The following is a 22,692-nucleotide window of genomic DNA, read 5'->3' as shown; positions in this document are numbered from 1 at the left end:
TGACTTTAAATAAATTTACAACTATCGGATTTACTAATTTCAATCTTTGAACTAAATTAAGATAAAAACTGTACGTTTTAATCATCAAAAAATTAATATGTTACTCTAATGATGAAATTTGTATCTGTGACTATGCAATTTTATATACTTACAAATGCTTAACGTATCCATCCGCCAGCCTCGAAAAAAAAAACTGCAATGACAAAATGAAGGAAATTATTTTTATTTACACAAGAAGTAAATTTAAGATGATTTCAATTATATTATACATTTTGCAAATAAGTTTAATTATCAGCTGAAGGGCATTGAACTCAACGAAGCATGCCGAAAAAATTGGATGACCACGACAAAGTCAATTGAGCAAAAGAATCTTTATTACAATGAGTCAAAGACAGCGATTTTTTAGGCGATCCGATATAAAGCAAAGGCGAGGGGTAAGCCAAAATCATGGCAATCAAGTCTGCTGAAGCAATTTATTCATTCTTTGTTCTGTCTCATTGTCTACATGGCTTTCGTATTAATTCTTAAAAAAAAAAACACATAATACGGAGAGAAATATGTATGTACAGAAATGTATGTGAATTGTTAACGATTGCTCGAGCTGGGCCTCGACTGCTAACAGAAAGTACATTGGAATTGAATATTTAAATGCATTTGCCGACTGGAGACAGACAAGGACTGGCAAGTGGTCAGATAGCCACGCCGAATCAATTCCCAGGTCCCCGGTTCCCGTTCCCCGGTCGCCGGTCGCCGGTCGCCGGTCCGGGAGGGAGTCGCATGTCGCATGCAAGTGCAATAAATAAGAATCCAACTGACAGGCATCATTTTGAATTCCTGCCTGTCACACGACATCAGCGTCGAGTGCGTCATGAATGATTTACAATGTATACATTATCATGTATGAGTGCGAGTATGAGTACATATGTGTGTACATATGGACGACATTTGAGAGTTGAACTTTGATAGTTTGTAAGATCTTGCAGATCTATCAATAGGCCACAACACACGTCGTGTTGCGGATAAAAGATACAGAGTGCCTCATTTTAGCGACCTCGAAATCATAATTCACCGTTTAATGTTTCTTTAAAGGCCATTAAGTCAACTCTCGACTCTCTTCAGGTCCAGGGACAACCACTTTCGTTTTTCCACTTAAAATGTATAATTGCAACTCTTTGACGAGCGCCGAGTGAAAAACATTCGAAATGAAACGTAAAGAAACGAAACCGTACGCAAAATCCCACCCAGCCCATAAAATTTGTGCGTTCCACGACTCTTTTGGGTTTTTTCGATTTCTTAAATTTTCACTCTATTTGCTTTCCGCAACACAAGCAAGCATGACTGAAGTAAAAACAAAAAACAAAAAAAGGCAAGAAGAAGGCAAACGGTCATTAAAACTGCTTTACGATCTCTAAAAACGAAAACGAGAGTTCCGCATGCAGCCAGAGGACAAGTTCAGAGGCAAGGCACTTTGTGTTTGAGTTCTGGTCGGGGTCGGAGTCGGAGTCGGAGACGGGCACTGGGAGAGGGACTGAAACTGGCTAGATGTTCAGGAAACTAGTGGAAGGATTAATATTTTAATGGGCCAATTTTCTGGGCGTTTGCTGAATTTTGCAACAATTTCTTTTACGATCGCTCAACGTACAAGCGACTGTCTAAATCATATGCCATGGATAGAAGCATGTAAACTGAATGGTTTTTATATTTCTGCATTCATTCAATCGGATATTCGGCTAAGGCATTGCAATATTTATATTTGAAAATCGTGTCAATTTTCCTAAATGAAACATGGCTAGCGGGTTTTCCAGATTATTAAAGAACCGATTATAAAGGTTAAATCGAAAAGTTCTAAGCCCATTTCTCGTGAGTCCAATTCAAAGAAAGTGTCATATATTCTGAACTAATATATGTATACACGGTCTTACCTATTCAACAATGCGGACCACTGTGACGGGCCTAAAATTAACGAGTGTGTAAAAATAAACTTATATCATATGATTTGTATTCAAAAATAAAAAAAACAAAATGCAAAAGAAGCTCTTCAAAATTGTATAACAATAATGCAAATTAGATCATCCGCATAAAAAGGTGATTTCGACAAACAAATAAATGCAAACGCATATATGAGATTATGTATGATATTTGTTGGTGTATTTTTGAGTTGGAAAAGCCAATTCGGTATTTATATCGGAGTGCAAGAACCTAAAGTAAGGTTATAAGTTGTTGTGAGCTTGGAGAAATGACTTTCGCTTGGAAAAAAGTAAAAAAATAAAAGCATATAAATATTTATATATAAATAAATATATTAAATCGATGTAAAAAACAAAACAAATAGCTTGATTCCATGTGATTGGTAAAACCGATCCACGATTTCTTTGACTACATCTACGATTTCATATTGATTTAAAGCACATTTTTGCAGTTGCTTAATTTAAATTTAATTATTTTTTTTTACGATGTTGTGTTTGATTTTGATAGAAGTGTTTGAAGAAGAACGTAAGCAATACACCAAATTTTATTTTAATTTTAAATTCATTGTATGATTTGTGCATTTTAATAGTCTATATTCCAAGTAGATTGCAAACCGATGCTGTTACGTAAAGTAAAAAAATGCCAATAAAGATTCGGGTATTGTTCCAAGCTTTTATATTGTTTTAACTGTACCCTACCGGTACGAATTTTACAATGTTTTTGACATTGAGGCGTCAACAGGTTGAGGATATATTATCTTAAAGCCCTACTTAAAATATCAGTTAATTCTTGCTGGAACCTGAAATTCTTGCTGGAACCTGAATCCATTAAGGATTGGTAAGTTACATTCTTGACCGGGATCAACAGCCGAGTCAACCTAGCCACTTCCATCTGTATAAATAAACGGATATCCGAGACTATCAAAGGTAGAGGCTTCGATTTTGGAATAGATGTTCTCGTATCTCAGCATCGGCACACACACATTAACATAAATAACCTAAGTAAAAAGATTGACCATTGTGATATTCCGCTACGATGTTTTTGATTCCATTCGGTCTTTTCGCATCAAATAATATCACTTCCGGTATTTGGGTAAATAAATATTACATTTAGGTTATAATTTCAAAGTGATTTCGGTTCTGAATTTCAATTAGCAATAATGCGATACCGAATTCAATTCGGTTCCAAATAATGAGTCTCTAGTTTCAACAGCGTCTTTGCAAAATTTGTTTATAATAATTGGTTGTTCTGTGATCAGAATACGTAAAAAGCCCTTGGCACAAATACTTAAAGCAAAGTGTAAATACAAACAATTACAATGTTGTTTTTTTTCTGTGCATCGCGGCTGCATTTGATAAGAGCTAGAAGCTCCTCCGCCTCCCATAAGAGATCTCCCCCAGTGACTGTCTGCCATTTATGTGCGGACTGAAAGCGCCTAAAGTAAACATTTAATTGCGCCATTAATTGCGCGGTAAGTGTGCCAGATGCACATGCTTTGCGGTTGCAAGAGACAGAGAGACTCTGCCGCAGGCACATGCACAAGGTGCAACCGAGACGCCGACTGCGACTGCCCCTCGCCTCGCCTCGCCTTTCCCATTGCCAGCGGGCAAACAAAACAACAAAAACAAACAAATTCCATTATTTAAGTGCTGCTCAGTGGTGCATTCGCTGGTCGCAGTCGCAGTCGCAGTCGCCTTCTCAATTCCCATTTTGATTTCCCTCTGCCCTAACCCACTGGCTTTTACGAGCGTTCCTCCATTAAAGAGCGCTGTGTTGGAGTCTTGCTCCTCGATAGTCTTCCCCTCTCGGCAGTGCCCTGGCGTCCACCTTGCATTCAAATCCAAGTTACAGCTGAAACTTTAGGCGCATTAACTTTGTGTGTTAATGCGAAAATTTATTGGCAATACAATCGACGTTTTACGATCCTTAAGTTGACAGTTTTTGTCTTTAGTTGATGCCTAATTGTTCCTCTTGTTGTTCTTTGTGCCGTGCTTTTTCTTCCACAAGCCGTGTCGTTTTAATTTTACAAAAATTTAAATTTCTACATAGCTATTAGAGCAAATTAAAGCATATAAAAAAAATTAGAGCAAACTCAAACATATACATAAATGTATATCTAAATTTAGATTAACTGCTTCATTGTAATGAATATGGGAAGAGGGGCTAGGAGACAAAGAATTTTTTATGAGTTAACTATTCAATAAAATCTATTCGAAATTTAATTCACATTTTGAATAATAAATGGCATAATTTAAAATGTAATGGGTTTTAGACTATCTCACTTATTAATAATTACAGGGATAGATGATCTTTCTGTTATTATTCAGTTAGTATTTATTCATATCTAAACCATATATAAACTCTAATACAAGGATACACATCTTTGCTTTTATTTAGTTAGTACATATCTCAACAATATATGACTTCAAATGCTTTTAACGTATATTTTAGCTACTAAGAGAAATAAAAGCCTGAACGAATAGGAAATATATTTCTTGGTTGTTTTCTCCTCAGTTTAATGTATCAATTTTTGTTTTATAATTTTTAATTTTGCTGATAACACATCAAAACATTTAGGCTTACACATATATAATATTGAAACTTCGATATCTTTTACTATTCAAAACATGAATAATATTTTCGCATGCAGTTTGGTTTGGCTATCCTAAGTAATTCATACTGGTTATATTTTTGGTCTAATTGGTATTTTTCTAGGTCTTTTTCTCTTCCCAATCCATGCAACTAATGTTGGACCAGTTTGCATTTAAATACCCCAGAATTCCCATAAATACATATATATATATATATATAAGAATAAGATTTTATTATTAATTTATTTAATTCATTTTTTGATATTTGTATTTTTCTGTGCCCGATTTTAGTGGGCTTTAAAAATATAAATAAATAATAATAAACCAAGTGGTGATTTTTCTTAATTTAAGTTTAGCTTTAAGTTAACAATTTCTGTGTAAGATTCATGTTAAGAACTGTTGTGTTGAATGTTATCGAATAATATATTGAAACTAGTTCTTTAATAGCTCGAGGATAAAACCATCAGTGGATCCGAATACAAACTGTTTGCAAAAATTGCATTTATTCTTAAGGAAATGAAGGTGGGAAAGGCAGTGTCTGGACAAGGCAGCCCATCAGCTCGGGAATGCTTGGGTCCATTTAGTTAATCGAACGGAAAACCAAACAAAGGCCGCAATTAACATTAAATCCTTCGCGAGGTAATTTCTCGGTCTCTTGGGTTGGGTCTGGGTCTAGATGCGGAAATGTCTGTAAAGACGAGGGGAGTGTGCCACGGTGTGCCCGCACATACATCTATGTGCTAATTTAGAATTTTGGTGTTGTATGCAACCAACGGGCATCAAGCAGCAACAAAGAGGACAAGTAGCCTCACTTTTAACGCACACAGAGAGCAGCAGCACAAATGCCAAACATTGTTAGGTTACATTTGAGAAAACCATGTTGGTTGGCAAACAATTTCACATAAATTTGCGTCAAAATACCACCGACAAAATGTACGAATGCAACAAAAAGCGAGCAGCGTGGCAAGGTGATGGGTGGGGCAGCAGCAGGAGTGGGTGGGAGCTGTGCCACAAGCCGTGCCCAAAAGTTTTGCTTAGCTCTCATTTCTTTTTGGCAAACATGAAAATGTATTCTAGACACGCATTGCTGCCATTTTGCAAACGTGCCATCGAATGAGTCTCGACTCAGGGACACAAACTCAAGCGTTGGTCGGAGGCGGCTGGGTGGGGGTGGCAGGGTACGCGCCCAACCACTGGCATTCGCATCCGCCCACACAGTCAGCGGGCAGGCAGGCAGGCAGGCAGGTTGCTCTTGGCCCGTTGAAATTTTCCGCCTGAGTTTGCGCCCCTTCGCCGGGCAAACTTCGAGGGCAAACTTTGTTTGCGAAAATAAGTAAAGTTTGAATTTCGGCGAACATAAATTATTTGCTGAAATTGCGAGGCCTGGAACTGTGAATGATTCCCCACGGCCTTGCCATAGTTTTTCATTTTGCGCATACACTTTATAATCGCTGGCGAAAATGTATGAAATAAATAAATAAATATAATACAGTTGCAACCTGGTATCTGCGCCATGCCATTAGGCACAGCCAACGCCACAACATCCACAGCATCGAGAAAAGCCAGCAATTTGCCATTTGCCTTGCCTGTCTCTCGTTTCAGTTTTTTGCCTGCTTCCATTTTTTTCTAGCAGCGTGCCGAAACTTTTGCTGTTATTGCATTTGTTGCTGTTGCTGTTGCTACAGATACTTTGTGCTTGTAACTTATGGATACGACCGCAGCAGCAGCAGCAGCCGTAGTCAGAGCTGGAGTAGAAGCGCCAGCAAGGTGCGCAAATTGCCGGGGTAATGGCAAGGGCATCGGTACACTCAGAAAATAAATCGCCATAAAATGAGAATCGCTTATAAATAATTTCTATATGTAAGAAAAAGAAACTTCTAAGAATATGGTATTTTTTATTTGTTAGTAATATTTTCTATTATTAAGTGGAAGCCATCAAACCATCAGTTTTAAAAATCCTTTTTAAAATTCAGAAGCAAGTCGCGGCTTTGAATAACAGTAAAATATAATTATTTTCATTTTATAAACTATGTGAAATATCATTGTATATGTGAAATCTTAAAATACTAATGTTTATTAATAATATATGTAAAAAATAACTGATATTAGAATTCTTCACTGATTAATTTTCAGAAAATTAAATTGTATCCTTCAACAACCCTGAAATTATAAATCCACAATCGTTAATTATACATACAATTAATTATACAATATACTGAGTTATCCTGGGTGCCAAAAGTATAAATAGGCTCCAAGTTTCAGCTCGATTTTTTTTTTATGTGTAGGGGAGGAGAGGCGAGGAGGATGAATACCTTGAAAGCTGTGGTGTAATTTGTATCTAATCTTGCCTCATGTTTATATAAAAGCAACGACGACCCCGAACGAGGCAAAACTACAGCGGCACACACACTCAGGCACACACACACACAGCAATACAGTTTCTCTTTTTTGCAATATGGCGCTGTCAAGGGTGCTCTCATCCTTCTGGTTGTGCGTCGTTCTGTTTCCTGCTGTCCTTGCTCGTGTGGCAATTGTCCAAGTCAAAACTACATCTATGCGAGCATGTTGCTACCTATACATATATACATGCATACATACATGCATTTGTATATGTATTTATATATATATCTTGTATTTATATGGACTGCTGAGCTGTGCTGTGTTGGGGCGGGGCCTCTTTGCTGGTTTTGGAATTTTAATAAAATTGCACAATTCCCAACTAAAGATAGATACTTTTCGTGTAATTTACGATGATGGAAGACAGCAACGATAGCAAACGGGGCACACTACTGCAGGGGGAACTGTGTTCTTCACCAATTTGGCTGCATTAACGGAGAGCACGGCGTTGCCAGATTGACGACAATGAAAACAGCTTGAGGTCAAAGTTTACTATTGAATGCACCTTAAATTTTTAATATTAATTATTATTTTAATATAATTGATAGATTGTAGTTTGCCATATGCAAGTAAGACGTTTTGAGGACGGAGTTATTTGGTTTACTGTGTGCAAGATAATGTAAAAAAGAGAAAGATACTAAAATCAAATTGTAAGGATGCTCAAAGAAGATTTTGTACTGTGATTATTTAAATTTATTTTTATATTTTAACAAAAAATAACTGTGGTTAATCAAAATATTTATATTTTATAACTTTCTACCGATTATGTATTTTATTATTATTCAGTGTCCTTCATACCACTTCTGAATTTTGTGCTTAACAATGTTTAAAAGATAATTTTCTACTGTAAGTATTTAATTAATAAATCTAAAATATTTTTAAAAATTGTTGTTGGTTTTTAATATATTTTTATCTACGATGGAAAAATAAAAATGAATGACATGAAGTAGTCTTTGATTTTCTTCAGGATAATTTTCTACTGCAAATAATTGAATTATTTATATTTTTATTCTTCTTCTAAATAATCTAAATATATAATAGAGGATACTTTTTTTCTACAACACTGTTGAAAAGACCAAATTTCCTACATGCCACTTCTAAATTTGTTGTGTAGAGATCGTAATAGATGATTTTCAGTTTTGCGTAATTCAATTATTTTTATTTACTTAAAAAAACATTAAGTGATTAAATTAATTTTATTTTTATATTTTTCTTGCGATTTTGTATATTTATTTCTACGAATAGATCAATATCCTGCATGTGACCTATGAACTTTCTGTGCAAAGGTTTTTTAAAGATGATATTCTACTGTTATGTAATTATATATCATTTTAAAATTTGTCTGCCTTTTTTTAGTAGATATGTTAGAAGATGATTTCAACTGTAATTCAGTTATTTTATTTTTATAATTTTTCAATCGTTTTTTTTTAATGTTTTTACTATGGTACTGTGAACAAGGTCAATATTCTGAATGGCACTTTTCTCAGCTGCTGGTCACAATTCTGTTTACATGCCTCGAAACTCAAACGGGCCTTCTGGCAACTCTGCACTGGTGTTGGCCAACAGTGGAGTCGGGGAAAAGCCAAACTCCAGGTAAGAAGTGTCCATGTCTTGGCTTATTTATTGATGAAATCAACTACAATTTGACACGAATCTCCCGAGTCATGGCAAGAGGCACTGCCAGAGAGTGCCAACTTAATTTTACCCAATTGATCAATTTGCCCTTATGACCTTCTGCGCCCGTTTCCGTTTTGGTTACATATGCAGATGGACGTTGCTGTTACCGTTGATTGTGCCACAAAATCGAAAGCCCATATTATGTAATAGTAATGATAGTAATCATCAAACATCAGCAGGAGCGAAAGACTCGTGAACTTAATGTAATTACGGAGCGGTCATGCCCAACCCGCGGTCATGCCCTAATTGGCCATTGAGGCCTCGCTGCCGCTTAATTGGAATACCATTAATTAAACCTAGAGCGACCGCCCGCGCTTCTAATTACAAGACAAGAAATTGTTAATCAAACTAAGTTTTGTAGGCCCCTCGATGGGAGTACGTAACTTTTGCTTTTGCTTCTTGCACTTGAGCTGAGCGTCCTTTATTTCTGCCCAGGATTACAGCTCGCTGTCGAACTTGTCTCAAAGTGAAAGTTGTCTGCACAAATTGCAGGGATTACCTGTAATGTTGACAAAGCCCGGGCATCAGGTGCCCAGCCGCGAAGGGGTTAGGGTTAGGACTAAGGACTAGGGACTCGTCCCTTGCGAGCGTAAAATTCGTGTAGCGAAAACACAAAATTTTCATGGTACGTCAAAAAATGCGCATCTTTTTATGATTTGCGGCATAAATGGATTTTTAACTCCTGTCAAACAGGCAGCTGAGACGCATTGTCAGAGCCAGAGCCAGAGCCAGAGGCAGATCCTTATCCCTTCAGTGGTTATTGCGATTTCAATGGAACTGAAACTGCGTCGCAGTCGCCGCCGCGTCCACGTCTAGTCAGGTTGCACAAAGGGTTGTAAGGTTTGCGATGACAATTGCTGCAATTCCCTGAGACTGAATCGTAAAAAACACAAACACACACACACACACACATACACACACAGGCAGAGCCTCTGCAAGGATACGGCTGTAAATCAAAGGTCGTTCGACGGAAGGAAAAAGTGAAAGTGAAAACGGCAAAAAGGCCGCTTCGCATACTCGAAGACTATCCCGCCCAGTTTGATTTGAATGCTCGCCTGATTTGCTTTATTTTATGGTTGCCATCATAGAAATTGCAAGAAAACACCCCGTTTTTTTCAGGTGCACCCGTCAAAGTTTTTAAGGGTTGGTTTTGTCTTTGGTGGCTTCAGCTGCTTCCACCATTTAAATGTTCAGTTTAATCCATGTAATGACAACATTTACAATATCTACCATTGAAATTGGATAGCTCCTCCTTCCGTTATTATTTTTTTATGAATAAACCGCAACTACAGAAACAATAACAATGAATTTTTGTTTTTGTTGCCTACCTATTTTTAAATTGGCTATTATTTTCTTATTTTTATGCCAGCTAATCGCAGATCATAATTTGCTTTGACAGTTTTGTAATCCTTTTTTAAGGGATCTAGGGAGATAAGATATCTGCTATTCATTTTGTTTTACTACCATTTCAGAACTACGACTTATCACGACGAATCTTTGAGAAATCTTTGAGAACCTTTAAGAAATGTCAAACAAAACTCAAAAGTATTTCGCTTACAGGACTGGAAAAATTGGGGTGAATAACAGATTAATCCACAGAAGAGCATGCATATGAAAGCTACGGTTATTACTGAGATATGAAAGTGGGCTATGATATTTTAAAAAATAATTGCGAAAACGGAAAATCTTTTCGTTTCCATTTTCCATGCAAACAAAAACATATATTTCATAATTTAGAGCACTGAAAAAAGCAGCCCGAAGAGTTTTGTTACAACGAAAACGGAAAAATTTAACGTTAATTGGAGCACGCTTGAATAAGGGCAGAATAGATAGAAATAATATTTGTTTATGTTGGGAACTAATTGACTTAAAACCTTCTTTATGTTGACTCATTATATATCCTCTACTTTTCTATAATTTTTTAATTTTAAATTTTAAATTCTCCTTTCAATTATTCAAGTTTAATTTTATGCAATATAATATGTAATTTTTAGTTGAGTTGATTTATTTTTAAATTAATATTAAATTTGTATTTTTAAAACATTTTTTAAATTTGTTGACTGTTTTTAGACCACATCAAACAAATTAATTAAAATTTAAACATTTTAAAATAGTGAGCATTTTATCAGTCTGCTGAAAAGTGCATAGCCACAAGTACCAATTACGAATTTTGTTGACAGTCTTAATATATGTATATACAATCATTCAAAAAGAAAACAAGTGATAAAATGTTTTAAATTTAAATTGTAAATGGATATGTATTCAATATTCTGTTCCAGTTAATTTATGTTTATTTTTTGTTCTTTTCTGTGTCGATTGATGTTAGTCGGCATTGCATAAATAAATAAATAAATCAAGAAAAAAAATGATAAACAAAATTGTATCCATTTTGGTATGTCATTTGAATTTCAAATGACTTTAACTTTTTGGACAAATTTAAAATCCATTATGCAGACAATGTAGGATTATGCTAAAGAACTGGAAATATCCTTGATTGATTTAGTACAGCAACAAAGATATCAAAAAGCCTTGATAAGAATTCTCCATGACAAAGGGTCCAGATAAATATTGAAAGGCAATGTATAATTCAATAAGAAATAGCTGGAGTAATAGCCCTTTCAACTCCCACGAGATCTGTCAAAAATTGGGCACCAATCTGTTAACGTTAACGGAACATGTGTTAATTCAGGATCGTAAAATTTGTGGCTACAAGAAATGAGTGGTGTCGGAGCTAAACAGAGTGAAATAAATATTTATTGTATTCCAAATTAAAAATAAAACAAAACACCAAAACGAAAAGGCAGATTTCTGTCTTCTCTGCCAACCAGAGCTGGGCACGCAAAGTAATTTATTTATTTTTAAGTTTCCACCGTTTTTGAGTTGTAAATAAATGGACAAGATAAGACGTGGGTCAACTCATAGACTGAGATTTGAACTGGCTTTGGGACTCGCTGGTGACTTATGTTTGAGCGGCGGTGTTGAAATATGTTGATAAAATACGAGCGGGAAATATGGAAACAACCAAAGCGACATGACAAAAATGCATTTCAAAATATTGAAAACAAGTTTCCATTGAAATGCCCTTTCAGGTTTGGCCTGCCCACGAGCATGGCGACGATCGCCACTTGAGTGTCAAGTGCCAAGAGATCTGGGATGGTGTTCATATTTTGGAATTGGGAATTGTATTTGGATTTGGTGCACGCTTGCAATTGCGAGATCGGAGACATTGCTCATTTTGAAGTGGCTTTTACGCGTGCAGGGAAAACAGACATTAAACTGTTTCGAAAATGAAAAATTGTGCTATATGAGCGGCATATACAAGTATCAGTATGAGATCAGTATCAGTATCAGAACGAAGGAGCTGATCGATGCAGCAAGTTTGCGCTTTGAATTTCAATGGCGGCCGCATCTCCATCTCCATTTCCATTTCCATCTCCAACTCTCCCGCAATGGGTGCCGACGAGTCCCATCGAGTCCCACATCGTTCCCCGATGTACTTATAACAAGAGTCAAGTGCGGGGCAACAGATAGCAACAGATATGGCTGTGTGACTGTGAATAGTGCACTGGGGCAAAGTGAGTTATGGCGCGGGCGGGGTTAGGCCACTATTGATAGCCGAGCCGAGTCGAACCGATCCGAGCTGAGCTGAGCAGCGCGTTGCGTCGCCCATTTTAATGCGTTTCTTTGACACGCCATGAAAATATGCCTTGTGATTTTTAAAATGCTTTAATTGAGGCCCCAAGTCCGAACTCGAATCTGGGCGGCAGACAAAATGTCTGTTTTTCGTTCTTCAGATGCAAAAGTGGCAACTCAATTAAAATTCTCAAAGCATTCACTTTACTTGAAAATCATTTCAACTGCCTGCTGCGCGTTATTTGCGTGTCGAGTAAAAACAAACGGACACAAAAAAGGCGTCGGTAATCCCAGAATCTCTTGTTTATCATTTTTACATTTAACTTGCATATTTCTCAAGCTTATTAGTTAAATTCGAGAGCAGGAAACAATGTAGTTGGCAGATAAAAGTATTAACAGATTTCTTCGTCACAAACAAACATCAACCTAAAATATCTGTAATGAAATTGTTTGGCCAATAGCTCAGTCGTAAACTCGAAGGCAATAAAAACTTGAACGGTTTATTATCCCAATGAATTTGAATAGTAAACTGGGCACCATATAGGCTGAAAATATTTGTTCTAAGCTTGAATAGACTCAAGCTTCCGTTCCCAACGTTTTAGTACGTCACATGCCGATAAGAACAGAGATGATTTAAGATCCCATTCTTTGTGCTTAAACATATGAATCCAAATATTTTTGAATGTAACAATCGGAGAGAAAAGGTAAATTATATTCTTTATTGTAATATTTACATCTGCGAGAAGGTTTTATTTTCGATTTGGTCCAAGGAACAGGTGATTTTAAATCCGATTAAAATCAAGTTTCTTTGACATATTTTTTTATTATTTTAAGCAAATGAAATTTCATTCGTTTAATGATCAAATTTATAAATAGTACATGAAAAAGCAGAAAAAAATTAAATTAAATCCCATGTTATTATATTAACAATTGGCTTCAATACACATTGATTGAAATATGAAGGAAATTAATTTAATTTTTGGAATGATCATTTAATTTTTGACCGATTGGCTCCAAGACGGAGGTAATTTTAAATCAGATTTTACTTGAAATATGAAATAAAAAATAATTTTAGTTTTTAGAAAGATCATACATCAAAATAGTACAACACAAGGAGAGACAATTTAATTAAATTCGATTAACATCTGGGATAAGGCTTTATCCGGCTTCACGATAAAGATGATCTTAAATCCGATTACAGTCAAGATTCATTGACTTTTTTTTTTGAGTTGAAACAAATGAATTTTCAAAATAAAGGTATTTTGAATAAAATTAAAGAAATAAAAACTATATAATATTCTATCTTGTAATATAAAAATTTGAATTTTCTAGCGATTGACTCCAAGCTTAAACATTTTTCTGTTTTTCAGCTTTTTTAAAAATAAATTTTAAGACGGACAGATCCAGTTAATACCTGTTGTTCACAGTTAGTGGGTATTTTGCTTTAAAATTGCATAAAATATTGCTTAACACTTAAAATAAAAATGACGCACTTAAGCGAAATGAAATTCGAATTACAAATGCCACAAAAGTGCAAATTTAATGTTTATACGACAAATTTGAGTGCTCAAAATACATATTAAAGCAATTTATGAACACTTTAAGCTCCAAGTCATATTTTGTGTTATTGCTTATGCGAAGTGTAATTAGATAATTTGTAATTTGTTGAGATTGAATAACAAATAACCCGAAAATATATGGCCTGAGTCAGGTACCAAAATAAATTGAGGAGCGAAACTGTCCTTTTGCGGAGTGAGATAAGGCAAAGTGCAGCATTTAAGAGGCAATCGAAAACTCTTCCGCCAAGTTCCATATGAAAATTGAAATGTTGCTTAGGACTGTAGATATATATGTATATATATATATATATATATATATATTAACTGGGTGTGGCAGCTGGATGAATGCCAAAATTGATTTAAAGCTGGGCTCTTTTTTTGCCAGCAGCCCACTTTCGAGTTACGCACTTGGTATGTAAATTGGACCGTGGTCGCTGGTTGCTCGTTGCTCGTTTTATTGCCAATATTAAATTAAATTAATGAAATTTTCTGCAGCATAATCCTTTGCAAAAACGCATAAATTTGTTCATTAAGTGTGTGGGTGTGCGTGAATTCTGTATTCAATGTTTCAAGTACATACACATATACATATATACATATATATATAAATAAATATATAGAATTCAAGCTCGTAGCTCGTAGTATGTACAAGTGTGTATTTTTGCTTGTTTGTATTAGGTACAAACTTTTATTGATTTTTATCTCGCCGGCATCACAGCACGAGGGATGTTGGTATCCTTTGTCCGTGCCCAGAGCCAGTCCCTAAGAGTTTTATATAACCATGGTTTCCTCGCTTTCCCTTGTTTTGCTTGCCACACAAACAAACACATACATAAGTGTATATATCACAGCAAAGCTCCGTGTACATAAGCGACGCCCAATATGAAAAAGCTCTGTCTTTGCATTTTTCGAAAAGAAAAACAAAGAACAAAAACAAAAGCCGGCTGCAAAACTGCGATGTGCACATAATATTAAGTAGAAATTTGTTGACTTGTCTTAGGTGACTTACGGTATCATGAAATAAATAAAATAATATATATATATTTATTGTTATTATTTGTCAATTGTTTTTCATTCTCTCTGAATTTGTTATTCGATTGACTGAGAAAAATACCCAATTTGACGAGCTGCACGTGGATTAAGCCAATACCCGAACCATCGCAACTTGCGCCCTCTGGCGCACTGCAAGCGCACATACAGCTTTATGGCATGCACGGCAGAGGGCGCCCATTAGGTGTGCCTTATGCACGCACACATGCATATCTGTAACCCATGCATGTGTTGGTGACAGCGTGCGAGTGAAACGGCTACAGAGAGCGAGAGGGAGAGAGAGATAGAGAGATGGTTGCTCTGCGCACAAATCAAACATGGCTGCCGCACACACATGCACAGACACACACATGCATAAATACCATTGTGTGTGTGTGTGTGTGCGTTGGGCATATTTATCTGGCGCTGTTCAGTCGCCTAGCTCGTTTCATCCCCCCTTGCAGAGGAATCGCATATATATGAGACACATGCGCAAACAAAGTCGGCGTCAAAGTCGACGTCGAAGTCGTTTTGGGTGCAGCTGCTTATCCGTTTTGTCCTCAACTGTATATATATATGTACTTATATATAAATATATTGTTTTTTTTTTTTTTTTTTTTGTGTTTTGTGTTTTTGCAATGGGGTTTACTCGACTGCAGTTAAGTCTCTCGGCTGCAAGCGTGGAATGCAAATTTTTAGAAAAGTTTGGAGCACTGCTTGCAGTACGTCGATAAGCTTGGATATCTCAAATGGGGGATTAGCTCATCTTTTATATATAACACATTTTGCTAGATCCAAAGACGAGTGTTCATTAAATTCTTGTCTCTCCGTGGCATGGCCAAAAACAACTTAATCCCAAATGCGTGGCACGTCCGCATAAATGCTGTTGAAAATTGTCAAATAAATCACTCATATTTATATAAATGCCCCTGATATCCGAGCCATTGCCGCAGGTTGACTCCAGACGTCACTAGCCGTAGCCAATATGCAAATTAATATACCACCATACCAACATACCGGCTCGCCACATAGTTTCTGTCTACGTCAGCCAGATAAGCGCGGTCGCTCCAAACGTGTTTCCGCATAAATTATTACTAGCCAGCCCAGCCGACAGCCAGCTGGAGATGACAGAAGACAAACGACAACAGACAACAGACGGCAGACGGCAGACGACAGAGAGTCCAACATGGCAGGCAGTATGGCAACTAAGTGGCATGGCTGCTGCTGCTGTGTGCTTCATATGTGTTTCACTTGGCAAAGCGGTAAACATTTTAGATCGCTGCTGCTGCTTAAAACGAACACAAACGTTTAATAACAAATCGCATCGCTCTGATTGAGGTCAGTTGAAAATTATTTTGAATTTGTTTGTCTTAGAAAATCATAATTTCAATAAAAAATGTTTAACTTCTGTTATTCTAAAAGCACAAGCATGGATATCGGCTAAATAGTAATTTCTCTTACACATTTTACTGGTATAAAGAAATGCATTCAACAAACAAAAAGAAATCTGCTGCCAAAAAGTCGATTTTATTTTGGATAGCATAAACAGTAAGTTGATCATTTTTGTGTATGATGCTGGTAATAATATAATAGCCTTTTAGAGGGTATTAACTCGGAATATGTAATGAACAGACCGAAGATAAGTACACGAATTTTGTCGACTGCATTAATCGACAAGCCAAAATGGTGTTGGCTCGAGTACATCTGCTTGGAATAGCGATAAATTGTATAGGGTTTGCGGGCGATGGAGTTGGAGAAGCTCACTAGCAATCTACCTTTAACTCGGACGAAAAGGAACACTTAGCTCCGCAATGATTCTCACATTCGTGTAGTAATTAGAGTGGCTGGAACAGCTATAGGTTGGCAGTGAATGAATCCCATTAAAAAATAATAATAATAATTGTAATAAAAATAGTTTTAATGTGTCCATCGATTTTTACTACGCGCCGTGGACCAAAATCTCATCACTTTGATGCTGGCAGTAACGAACATGTTAAAAGAATCAATCTTCTCTCATTTTGGAGAACTCAAAACACTGCATGAAAGTTTTATTTTGTTCAATCATCTTAAAGTTCATTATTGGAGCTGCACATTAACCCTGCGAAATTGAATTAAGAGCACCCGTTTTTTTTCCTTATAAAATCAAATATATTAATTTTAAGCTTTTGGTTTTGTTGCACGTTAGTTAATTATTTTAAATGCTCTTTGATTAAAAGGGAATGAATATGTAACTATTTTTTAATATAAAATTATCATAACATATATATATATTATAACGTCCATCCGTTGCATCCCGACGGTCAAAAAATGGCTGCACAATTATTAAAAGTAATTTGTTTTCTCTAACTTGATTAGATTTAAAATAACTAACTCATAATTCAATTATTAAAAGTAATTTGTTTTCTTTAATTTGATTATATTTAAAATAACTAATTCATAATTCTTCTATATATCACATCATTGGTGACAAAATGGAATTCTTGGAATAAAATTACCCCCATTGGTTGAAAATAATCAATAAACTTTTATGGATATAGAAAATTTGCACGATGTGCAGAAGATCCTTCTATCAAAAAACAATGTTCGCCTAAAATGATGTATGCATGTATGTCACAGATATTCTTTGAGTAACGGAATTATTACTAGATTAAACAATTGGAAGGATTTAAAAATAAGCGTGCTGAAATATGAATACCCGACGCATGCTTGATGCTTTCCCTAAATTATAAGAAATGGTGAATTGGATATGTATGAAGAACATATCACATATATAAAAATAATACACATTTAAATATTTTTGCAAAACTTGTAATACGAATTTTTTAGAGGTGTGAGCCTTTACATTATTTAACATTAATTACATTTAAGCAAAAAACCATATGCCAAAGTTATTGATTTTAAGCTTATAATTTAATATTTATTTTTTTTAAACTCTTTTCTGACTATTACAATCATTTATAAGCCTTAAATAATAATTTAAAAAAGTAATTATCAATATTATGCAAGAATTAAAATTTGCATAATGTGATTCAGGGAAGACACAGCACAGAGTATCTCCGAGTCGACTATATCTACACAGCATGTCAACCGATCAGTAATAAAAGAAAAGAATTTGCATTTTCAAACAGTGGCCATAGCATTTAAATTTAAATTCGCTGTTGTCTTGCCACTCATTGCCATTGTTGTTCACGAGCACTTGCTGCTCATAATGTGACACACTAAGGCCAATAAAATGCTACTAAAAAACAACAAGAAACAGCTAAAAAAAAAGGACAGAAGACTACTCGAGGCAAAGCAGTTTCATTCATAAAAATGCAGCCGCAAGACGTTGCACAGTCTCTTCTACTATTAGGTAAAGACATGTTGCTGAGAGGCTCAACGACCAGTGGATGTGGATGAGGATGAGGATGAGGAGTGGAGCCTTGTGTACTTCAGTCAAGTCGCGCGCTTGTCTTTTACGACCGGGAGAGAGAGTCATATGACACGGCCAAGACCAGTTGAGTTGAGTCTATGGCCGCTTCCAGCTTCAGCTTCAGCTTCAGCTTCGAGCATCAGCTTCCGTCAACATCTTGGGCGGCACTTAACGTCGCTTCTTGGTCGTCTGTCGCTTAATGGTTGCCATAATAATGCTTTATTTTACTATCGAATGTGTTCTCTCTCTCTCTTTCTCTCTCTCTCGTTCTCTCTCTCTCTCTCTGTTGCTGTCTCTTTCACTCTCTGGTTTATCTATGTACAATGCGTATACATTTGCGGTGTCTGGCGAGCGTCTGCCGTTGACCGTAAAATTTTAATATCCCCCCGTCATTTGGTGCGTGCTTTTGCTTTTGCTTTTGGCCCCACTCCCCACCCCCCGCGGACAGAAACCAAACCGAAATCAAGTGCCAGCCAATCTGCAACACCTTTATGGCCATTTTATGTGGCATACTTTTAACCTTGACATTGTCAATTTGAGAGTGGCGCCGTCAGCCTTAATGACCATGTCCACAACCACAACCACAACCACAGCGACACAAGTACAGCTGTACTGTAACCTGCCCCAACGTGCCCCACATCGAAAGTGTCATAAAACACACAAGTGGCTGAGAGAATGCTCTGCTCGTCTTCGCTACCCGCTAGGGGGAAGGGGAGGGGGAAGGGTGGGGGCCAAGCGAGCATAATCCATCATAAACATTTTTATGGCTGCTCGCATTTGGCCCACTGCTCCCCCTGCCCCTCCTGCATGCGGCGGCTGACTTTGTTATTCTTGTTACTGGCGGCAGTAAAATTCGTTAAACGCTCAACAAATTGTTTATTATAGCAATTTGGCAATAAATGCGGCCATTAGCTCATTGTAGGTGTTGCCACCGCACACTTATCCATCACTTATCGCGCCCCTCTTCCTCTTCCACTTCCTACCCTGCCCTGCCCTTCCCCTCGAGACTGCGCACACATTTTGCATATATGTACATGCGGAATAGGGAATAGAGCTCGTTGATGTTGTTTACGGTTCGATTTGAAACGTGTCAGCATTTTTAGTGATTGGCTAATCACATTGGGCCCCCACATTGAGACGAGTACATGCAGGTAGCCGCTATACGACTTATTGGAGATTGGTTTAGTTCGATCAGATAAATATATTCATATTTGTGCAAAAATCAAAGTATCAATTTGTATGCATCACTAGTTTATTGGTATTCCCAAAAGGGGTATATTGAAGTTGAGCAAGTGTGTGTAACAGGCAGAAAGGTGAGCCCTCGTTTGCATAGAGTATACTCGTATATATTCCTGATCAACATCAGCAGCTGAGTCGATCTAGCCATCTCCGTATCATAATAATGAATATACACAGACTAATTATTGTTTTAAGCTATTCTACTAAATATGTCGTATTTAAAGATTCAATTAGTAAAATCACGTGTTTTTCCTTATTCTCCTCAAATATGCTTCTTATAACGCTTACTTCTGCTATGTAAGATGTGTTCTACTTGTAATAGGTGGTAATTAGTGCTTAGGGTATCTAATAGTCAAGCTTACAAGTTATTTGTCACATTCCAGTCGACACTGATCGGTTAAGACATATCCCAGGTGTATACTGTAATAAAATAATAAATATATATATTTTATTAATTTATTTAATTAGTCAAAGTCACATTTCTGATTTCATAGCCGTTTTTAATTGCTGTAGAAAAATTACACAACTCAAACTTTTGAAATATTAATATATAAGTTTGTAGGTGTTGAGGAAGTCCACTTGCTGCCTGCTGTTTGAAATTAATATGCTGACTGAACACATGCTGTAGGGTATCATAATTGCTGATACCCATTCACATATCTGTACATATGTTTGTGTGTATATGTTTGTGATTCGCTCAGTCGCTGTTGATGAGTCCCAGCGGAGACCATTTCGGGCGAAATCTGCTCCCGTCATCGGAACTTATAAGAGAAGCTGACAAAAATTAAACGATTTTCGCATACGTTGCTCAGATGAAGGCACACAGGGTTTGCAACGAATAAATAGTCTCTGTCATAAGTATGCCAGGGGTTTGATACGGAGCCCATCATAACGAAGTTTGAATGTGGCCATTTGTGTATGGATTCCATAAGCGAAGTCACATACGCCACACACAAGCTGACCTGTGTGTCGCCAAATGAGATACCCAGGCAGTCACTCACACACGTACACATACACACACTCACACACACACACACACACAAGCACTCAAACACACACACTCTCACACACGGTGCCAGCCTCAAAGGGAGCGTAATGCGATGCGATGCGATTTATAAATATCTTTTGTGTTGTGCGCAGGGCGATGTGTCACTGCGAATGAGCAGCCTTGTCCAACTGTCTCAGTCTGTCTGTCTGTACACTGGTTCCCTGGCTGTCCTAATGTCTTTGACCTACTTCCACTGGCCGACGCCTCAATATGCGTGTAGCCATGTGGATAAATAGATGTACGAAATGTATCTGCGTGCCGAGTTGTTTATGAAGCAGAATAAAAATATAATTGCGTCGTCGAAATTTTCGAATATATTTTGTAATTAATTCTATTGGCTCTGATTGGACTTAATTAAAACGAGCCCGACATCATAATACATATATGTGTATCTATATATATATACCTACCTATTTATATATATGCTTAAATAGGAAACAGGCAGTGTCGAATACAAGTGTTTGCTAACCAGTTACACAAAAGTTATTTTTCATTCGAAAAATTATTATGAAGTCTTTTTATAATCAGCAATTTAAATTGACGATCGAGTGTTTTTTTAACAAAATATATAGAAATAATATTTGGTTTTTGTTTGTTTTTATTTTGACTTTAACCGAAACAGATTTTATTTATTAATTCAAAGTAAAAATATTATTATTTGTATATCCCACTAGCGAGAAAATCTTCAGCTCTGCAGAACTGACGACTCGGAGTCTTAAGAAATTAAAATAATGCTCTTAATTATATATGTATGTATATAAAGATGTTAGCTCTGACTTAATTCGTGTGTATATGCATATGAATAGATATGCATATGCACAGTGTGCCTAAATTACCCACTGCTATACTATTTCACTCTTCCAAAATCAAATGGCATGTTCGGTCCAATTTGACGTTGCCACTGCGCCACAATCTGTTATTTTATCACACGTCTTTCTAATGACACTTGTTTGGTTTTCATACTCTTGCCGACGGTATTATAGTTTTGTTGTGCAGTTTGAAGTCGGAGGTGGCGACTCCGAACCCTTGAAGAATGCATACACTAAGAAAATAAATCGCGCTCAATTTTCCAAATTCGCTCTACTTTTCCAAGAAAAGGGCTTATGGAATAGTTTTCTAAAATTCAGAAAAATTATTTCCAATTTCTTGCGACTTTCACATGACTATAAAGAAGTCTAAAATAAGCTTTTTTCTTGCTGATATTATTTAACTCATAGTTAACAAATTCATTACTTTTTCTATGAGAACTCGTCTCTCAGTTTTAAACCTATTCCTAGGAGACTTATCAGAGAGTACATATAGCCGGATACGATCACTATAGCATACAGGCCCAATGGGAGTGGCAGATTGAAAGATGAGGTCTCTTATAAAACCCCTAAGTTTACCAAAGCATCATAAAGTTCCCATTGGAAAGATGGGTTCTTTTTTGTGATTTATTTATAAAATCTAGTTATAATGTGGACTCCAATCGGAAAGGGTATGTAATATTCGGGCTGCCTAAGATAACAGAGCTTATTTATGTATTTTTTCCTTCTGATTACCCCGCCCTCTGTTTTGCTCCACTGTACGAGTATGTGCGTGTCTTCGGCAAAGTCAAGCACAAAACTCATTTAAATTCAATTCGAATGTTGCGTTTTGTGCTATATTTTTCGTTATTTTTTTCGGGGCTGGTACATATTTTTTTGGGCCTTTGATGTGTGTGTGTGTGTGTGTGTGTGTGTGTGTGTGTGTCTGTGTGTGTATATGTCACAAGGCTGCGGGGAATGGGGCGGCAAAGTCACTGAACGTTTAAATCGATTTGGGTCCGAATTCGAATTTCACCTTTGCAGTGTTCATGATTGTTTTGTTTTGTTTTGTCTTGTTTTTTTCTTTCCTGCCTGCTGTTGTTATTGTTATTGTTGTTATTGTTGTTATTGTTGTTGTTGCTGTGTGCTTTGTTAACTTCCATTCTTATCCAAAATGGCTGCATTATTTGTACACACACTTTTTGTATTTCTCTTACATGTACATGTATATTTTTCTTCTTCTCTTCTCTTCGCCATGTCATTTTGTTGTTTGTTGTTCTCGTTCTGGAATTTGAACTGAGCCCCAGCGACTCAAAACGTGATTCATACGAGTGTTTGTGGCCATTGTTGTTCT

General features: G+C 36.5%; 1 long non-coding RNA gene across 4 annotated transcripts in view; it reads right to left on the bottom strand.

Moving 5' to 3' along the window:
• LOC116805476 overlaps window positions 1-22,692 on the bottom strand; it is a 135,939-nt gene that overhangs the window by 39,507 nt on the left and 73,740 nt on the right. For all 4 annotated transcript variants that reach the window (XR_004365208.2, XR_004365207.2, XR_004365206.2 and 1 more), the window contains 2 exons: window positions 19,868-19,925; window positions 153-193 (listed from right to left, as the gene is read on the bottom strand). This is a non-coding gene — a long non-coding RNA (uncharacterized LOC116805476). The remainder of the gene's footprint in view (window positions 1-152; window positions 194-19,867; window positions 19,926-22,692) is intronic.

Source organism: Drosophila grimshawi, unplaced genomic scaffold (genome assembly GCF_018153295.1).
Source record: "Drosophila grimshawi isolate 15287-2541.00 unplaced genomic scaffold, ASM1815329v1 contig_311, whole genome shotgun sequence".
NCBI lineage: Eukaryota > Metazoa > Arthropoda > Insecta > Diptera > Drosophilidae > Drosophila > Drosophila grimshawi.
The sequence above is the reverse complement of the archived record's forward strand: the minus strand, read 5'-3'. Positions and strand labels throughout refer to the sequence as shown.